We start from the raw sequence: 6,000 nt of genomic DNA on the forward strand, positions 1-6,000 counted from the left end.
CTACTTCTATGTAAATTGCTTAAAATAACACTTGGCATAAAGTAAGAGGTCAATAAATGTTAGTCCTCCTTTGTAATCATTTTCTTCTTTGTCCTGTGGTTATTTGTGAACAAACGTGCATGCTCCACTAGACAGGGAACTATTGGAAGCCAGGGGCTGTGCTTTATCTATCTTAGCATGCCATATGCCATCGAGTACATGCTTGTTATGTAGCTGTGCTCAGTACATTTTTGCAGATTTAGTAGAAAAAGGAACCCTTTTCAGATTCTGCCTGAATTCTTAACTCACATGACAAGTTTTTTCTTGTTCTCTAATGGAGTTCTGCACAGATCACACACAAGATACACGCGACAAACATTTTGTATATTTTCTTTTTTTAGGTATGCATGGTAGAAAGCTTTTAAAATAATCGTAATGCCAATAAGTTTGTATTTATTAGACACTTAATATGTGCTAGGCACAGATAATATGTTATCTTCTTATCCCGACAAGAACCATGCAATGTATTTGCCATTATTCCTGGTTTACAGAAGATGAACTGGAGCTCAGAGAAACTAAACCAGCTATAGTGCCAAAGGCCACAGTTAGAACAGGTAACAAGTCTGAGATTTGAACCCAGTTTAAGCTGACTCTAAAGTTCTTAAGCTTTGCCCTCTATTGTGTTGTCTCCTTCCTTCCCTCCCCTCCTTCCTTCCCTCCTTCCTCCCTTCCCTCCCTCCTCCCTTCCCTCCCTCCCTCCCTCCTTCCTTCCTTCCTCCCTTCCTTCTTTAACTACAACACTACAAAAAACTTGAGAATTATCGGGAATTAGCTACTATACTTTCAACATCTCAACTCAATTGCTGTAAACATTTTGCATATCATCTTCTTCTCTTCTCCATTTGCCTATCTATTTTCCATCATTGATATCATAGTACACACATCACTCTGTGACTTGCTTTTTTCAACATCTCCAGCTTTTTCACTACATATTTGTCCTATGCCATCACCAATTATCACCATTTTCCTTTTTCTTTGAGTGACAAATTTAACATGTGGTCAATCAAATAAAAACCTTGCTGTGCTTTTCATATCCACTGTTGTCTTGACCTAATTTGGAAGGCTTTTTTTTTTTCTTCTTTCAGGGAAGAAGGAGAATTCAGAGTGAAACTCAGCAGAGCACAGCCATAGATGGAGACAAGATGACGTCTACTCTCAACAGGGAAGTTTCCTGTCATTGAAGAATATTTTCACCTCTGAAACAATCCTGGATTTCACTCTCTACAGGAAAAGCAAAACAAAACAATCACATAGCAGAGAGAAAGAGCTAGAGAGAGAGAGCGAGAGCAAGAGAGAGAGCGAGAGAGAGAGAGAGAGAGAGAGAGAGAGAAGCTCTTCTGTGATGAGTAGAGGGGAGAGAAGAGTGATGAAAGCCAGGGGATAAGAAGAGAGTGGAACAGAGGGGAAGAAAGGGAGGGTTGGCAGGAGGTGGGATGAAGGGAGGAAGGGAAAAGGTGATGCCCTTGCCGTTCTCTGCTTTCTTTTGAGTGGTACCTATCACTGAAGATCAACAAATGTTCTCTTTTGTCCCAAAATGCGTTTGTGGTTCTATAGACACCATCTTACCCGCTCCCCCCCACTCCCCTTAGGAACTTCTAGTTGACACCATTCTCTGTATGGATAATACACCTTCCAGCAGAGGTACTGTCATATACTCAGCATCTATCTGGAGGTGCACCCACCACTGGCCCCTGCTCCTGGTGGGAACACTATCGAGCTGTGGTTTGTCATTCAACATTGCCACCTTTAACATCTAATCCAAAGTTACAAGAAAACCATGACAGTCCCAATACAAGGAAATCAAGTTCCTACAGCCTACTACATATAGTTTTACCCACACATAAATTTTTAATGTAAATGTTTTAGTTTTGTGACATTTATGTATACTCACAATAATAAAGTTAGATAATGCAGAAAATGACAAAGCTCAGAGTAAAGAAATTTACAAATAATCTATTCTCTTGGAAATTACTACACTTAATGCTAAGTGAACATTCTCAACACATGCCCATGTGATTCTAGAGAAATGTGAATAAGAGGATAAAGAGACAGACAGACAATTTTGCAAAAAATGAGGTCATCCTTTACATAGTACTTAAGAGCATACATCAAATTTAATTTTATTTGAACATAACAGTGAAAAAGAAGAAGAACATAACCAAATTAAAAGTGAAGGAATAGCAAAATTCTCAAAAATATTTCTTTATCACTACAAATATGAGTTTCCAAACATATTTCTGTACGGTGAAGAAAAGTGATTATGAAAAACACTGAGGATAAAGTCATTGTGAATATTTCAACTACGTATTTTTAAACAGCGTCAATTACTTCTTGCCATGAAAAATGAGGAGAATAGCACACATAATCTAATCACATATCTCTTCTCTCTACTCCTTCACTATTTGGTACCCTGTCAATATTTTCTTATTGTCAAGGTTTATTGTAATCACCTCCTTTTCTGTAACAATAATACCCATGATTGTTTAGACCTTAAGTGCTTTCGCAACCATGATTTTTTTCCTCCATCCATGTAATTCTTTTTTTTTTTTCGATACGCGGGCCTCTCACTGTTGTGGCCTCTCCCGTTGTGGAGCACAGGCTCCGGACCCGCAGGCTCAGCGGCCATGGCTCACGGGCCTAGCCGCTCCGCGGCATGTGGGATCTTCCCGGACCGGGGCACGAACCCGCGTCCCCTGCATCGGCAGGCAGACTCTCAACCACTGCGCCACCAGGGAAGCCCCCATGTAATTCTTTTTTCCCCTACAGCTTTACAGAAATATGATTCACATACCATACAATCCACCCATTTAAAGCATACAATTCAAGGATGTTTAGCATTTTCACAGAACTGTGCAGCCATCACCACGATCCAATTTTAGAACACTTTTAGCACTCCCCCAGAAAACTTGTACAATCATGCCCCTCTCCTCTCCTAGCCCTAGGCAACGACTAATACACTTTCAGTAGATTAGTAGGGAAGTAGGAAAGCGAGAAGGGAGTGGAGGTAGTCAATACAGAGTGTGTTGTCTAGAGAGTTCCACCATGCCTGTCTAGGACTTCATCCCACTGCAGAAAGTCTACGATCTACTTTAAAATATATGCTCAGAGACAGCCCACCAGTGGGCTTAGAAGCTGGGGTATTCAGACACCACCTCTTTTCAGTTATCAGCTGAGACTGCTCCTGAGCACTTAACTCTCTGGTATTTTTCCTAGAAGTCTGCAAAAGTAGATTTATGATTGCATTAAAATTACCTCAGTCATACCAAGGTAATTTGCAAGTAGATTTAGAATGTCCTAAGTTGAGGAAGTCTTTCTGAAAGTCTAAATACCTTTCCTTCTATGTCAATAAGGTTCAACAGAAATATAATACAAGCCACAAATATGAGCTACATATATAATTTTAATTTTCTAGTAGCCACACTAAAAAAAGAAATAAAATAGGTGAAATTAATTTTAATAATATATTTCACTTAACCCGATATATTTAAAGTATTATAATCTCAACATGTAATCAATATAAAAATTATTAATCAGATATTTGATATTCTTTCTTTCAAACGAATCCTTCAGTATCAAGTGTGTAAGCACTTGATACTGCACAGCAACTCAGTTCAGACTAGCCACCTTTTAATAACTATGTGTGGCTAGTGGTTATTTTATTGGACCACGCAACTCTTTGTAATAGATAATCTGAATTTTTAACTCTTGAAGTTACCCTAAAGATTATTCTTAACATAATTATTATACTTTAAAAGTGAAGTAAAAAATACTTAGAGAGGTTCAGCGACTAGTCCAAGGATATAAAGCAAGAAAACTTAAATCTGAGAGTCTGGGGTGATTATTACACAATTCTCTTCAACCCTGCAGTAGTACCATATTTGCTTCTCTTTTGTGGTAAATGCTGCTATTTGTCTACCAAACACCCATTCTCCTCTTCTTCTTAATAACTAAGCTATATTCTTGGGGGAGGAGAGGCAGTAATATGCTTAGCCATAAACCTACACTTCTCAGCTTCCTTTATGTGGAAGGCTATTAATGAGACATAGTTCTGGACAGTTTAACTTAAAAGCAGAAATATGAAGGCAATTTCAGGGCAAGTTTCACTTTTCTAAAATAATGCCTCATTTCTTGTTCTTCCTTGATTTCATTTTCTACCTGCCTGGAATGCAGATATGAGACTAGAGGTGAGGTCACCATGGCATGACACCGAGATGACCATGGGAATGAAAGCCACACTCTACATATGGTGGATAAGAAAGATCAGGATAAGAAGAGTGTCAATGACACAGAACTGGTGTGCCAGCCATAAACTGTGTGCTATCAAACTTCTTATTACTGAAGTATAAGCCCTTGTACGGTAAAGGGCTTCTGTACTTATACGCAGAATATAAGTACTTATATGTACTTATATTCTGCTGTACTCATATGCAGCAGAATGTCATTTGTGACTGATATTTTCACTTCAAACATCATTAAATTATTTCAAGAGTAATAGACTTTTAAAAACTTTTTAAATAGATTGTTTTTTAGAGCAGTTTTAGGTTCACAGCAAAACTGAGCAGAAGGTACACAGATACCCCTACCTCCACACATGCACAGCTTCCCCCAATATCAACATCCCTCACCAGGGTGGTGTATTTGTTACAACTGATGAACCCACACTGACACATCATTATCACTTAAAGCCTGTAGTTTACATTGGGTTCACTATTGATGTTGTACATTCTGTGGGTTTGGATAAATGTAGATTGCCATGTATCCCCCAGTGTAGCATCACACAGAGTAGTTTTAAGTGTAACAGACATTTAAAGTAAAATTTTCAACTAAATACTGATAACTCTCCGTAGGCTAATAATTTTTAGTAAATATGCCAAATATAGAAAGAAAAAATAAGAAAAGGAGAAAGATGTATTATGTTCCCTTTGTCCTGTACATAGTCCTGAAAAAAAATTTAACCCTCTACATTGCTTATAGAATTTACTAGAACAAGGTATGTTTACATCATAGCAGTAATACACACTAAGTTCATATATGTCAACACCTGTTAAAATGGAGAAAGAGTTCTCTTTTGGATTGATGATGTGCTAGGAATTATGAGATCTTGGTTCTTTTCATGGTTCTGTCACAAACAAGTTGTCTTTGGGCCATTAAGGTAGACTCTCTGTAACTCAGTTTCCTCATCTGTAAAGCCAAAGATTAAGGTAGTGGAATCCTAAATTCCTTTGCAGCTTTAGCATTCTGCGAATCTGTAGAAGCACTTCTTCCAGGAGACAGGATTCACAGCCTGATTTCCCTCCATGTTTGGCCTCTAGGGCTGTGCGAGTTTAAATTGTTAGATTAAATTTTTGGCAGTGATAACTCTTAACCATCCGCCATTTGCAACTCTGACAGTATTCCTTCTGCTATGGAACCCACCCTTTTAGAAGACTCAACTTATTCAGTATTGCATAAAGCACTTTCATAAAATTTCAAGTGCAAAGGATTTCGAGGAAGTCAGATTTAGTACCTATTTTCTCTTTCAGAGGTTCTGGGAAATTATTTTTAGTTAGTAAAGAAAACAGGGACTATTCATACAATTTAACATACCCTGCATGTGTATGTTTAAAAATATTAGTCTCATTTTTTTAGTTCTATTTACTATTAGGCATTATTGAAAATTCTACCTCTTTTCATTTGCTCCTAAAAACCCCCAAAGAGTCTTTTGCCAATTCTGAAAACTCTTGGCTAAATACTGGTGCTATTTTCAACTTAGAGTAACTGGCAACCTCACATTTTGTAAAGTTCAAGAAGAGCAGAAACTCAGCTTCCGAATCTGCCACTGTGTCAGCCAGTTAGAATGAACAGAAAGCAGACAATGGAAGGCAAATTTCTGGAAGCCAAACCCTCCTTGCCTGTGAAGAGCAGATTTGAATGGAGGCTAGGACGTGTTGAGGGCTGGAGGGGACCCAGTTCTAATCATTC

Source organism: Globicephala melas, chromosome 6, assembly GCF_963455315.2.
Source record: "Globicephala melas chromosome 6, mGloMel1.2, whole genome shotgun sequence".
Taxonomy (NCBI): domain Eukaryota; kingdom Metazoa; phylum Chordata; class Mammalia; order Artiodactyla; family Delphinidae; genus Globicephala; species Globicephala melas.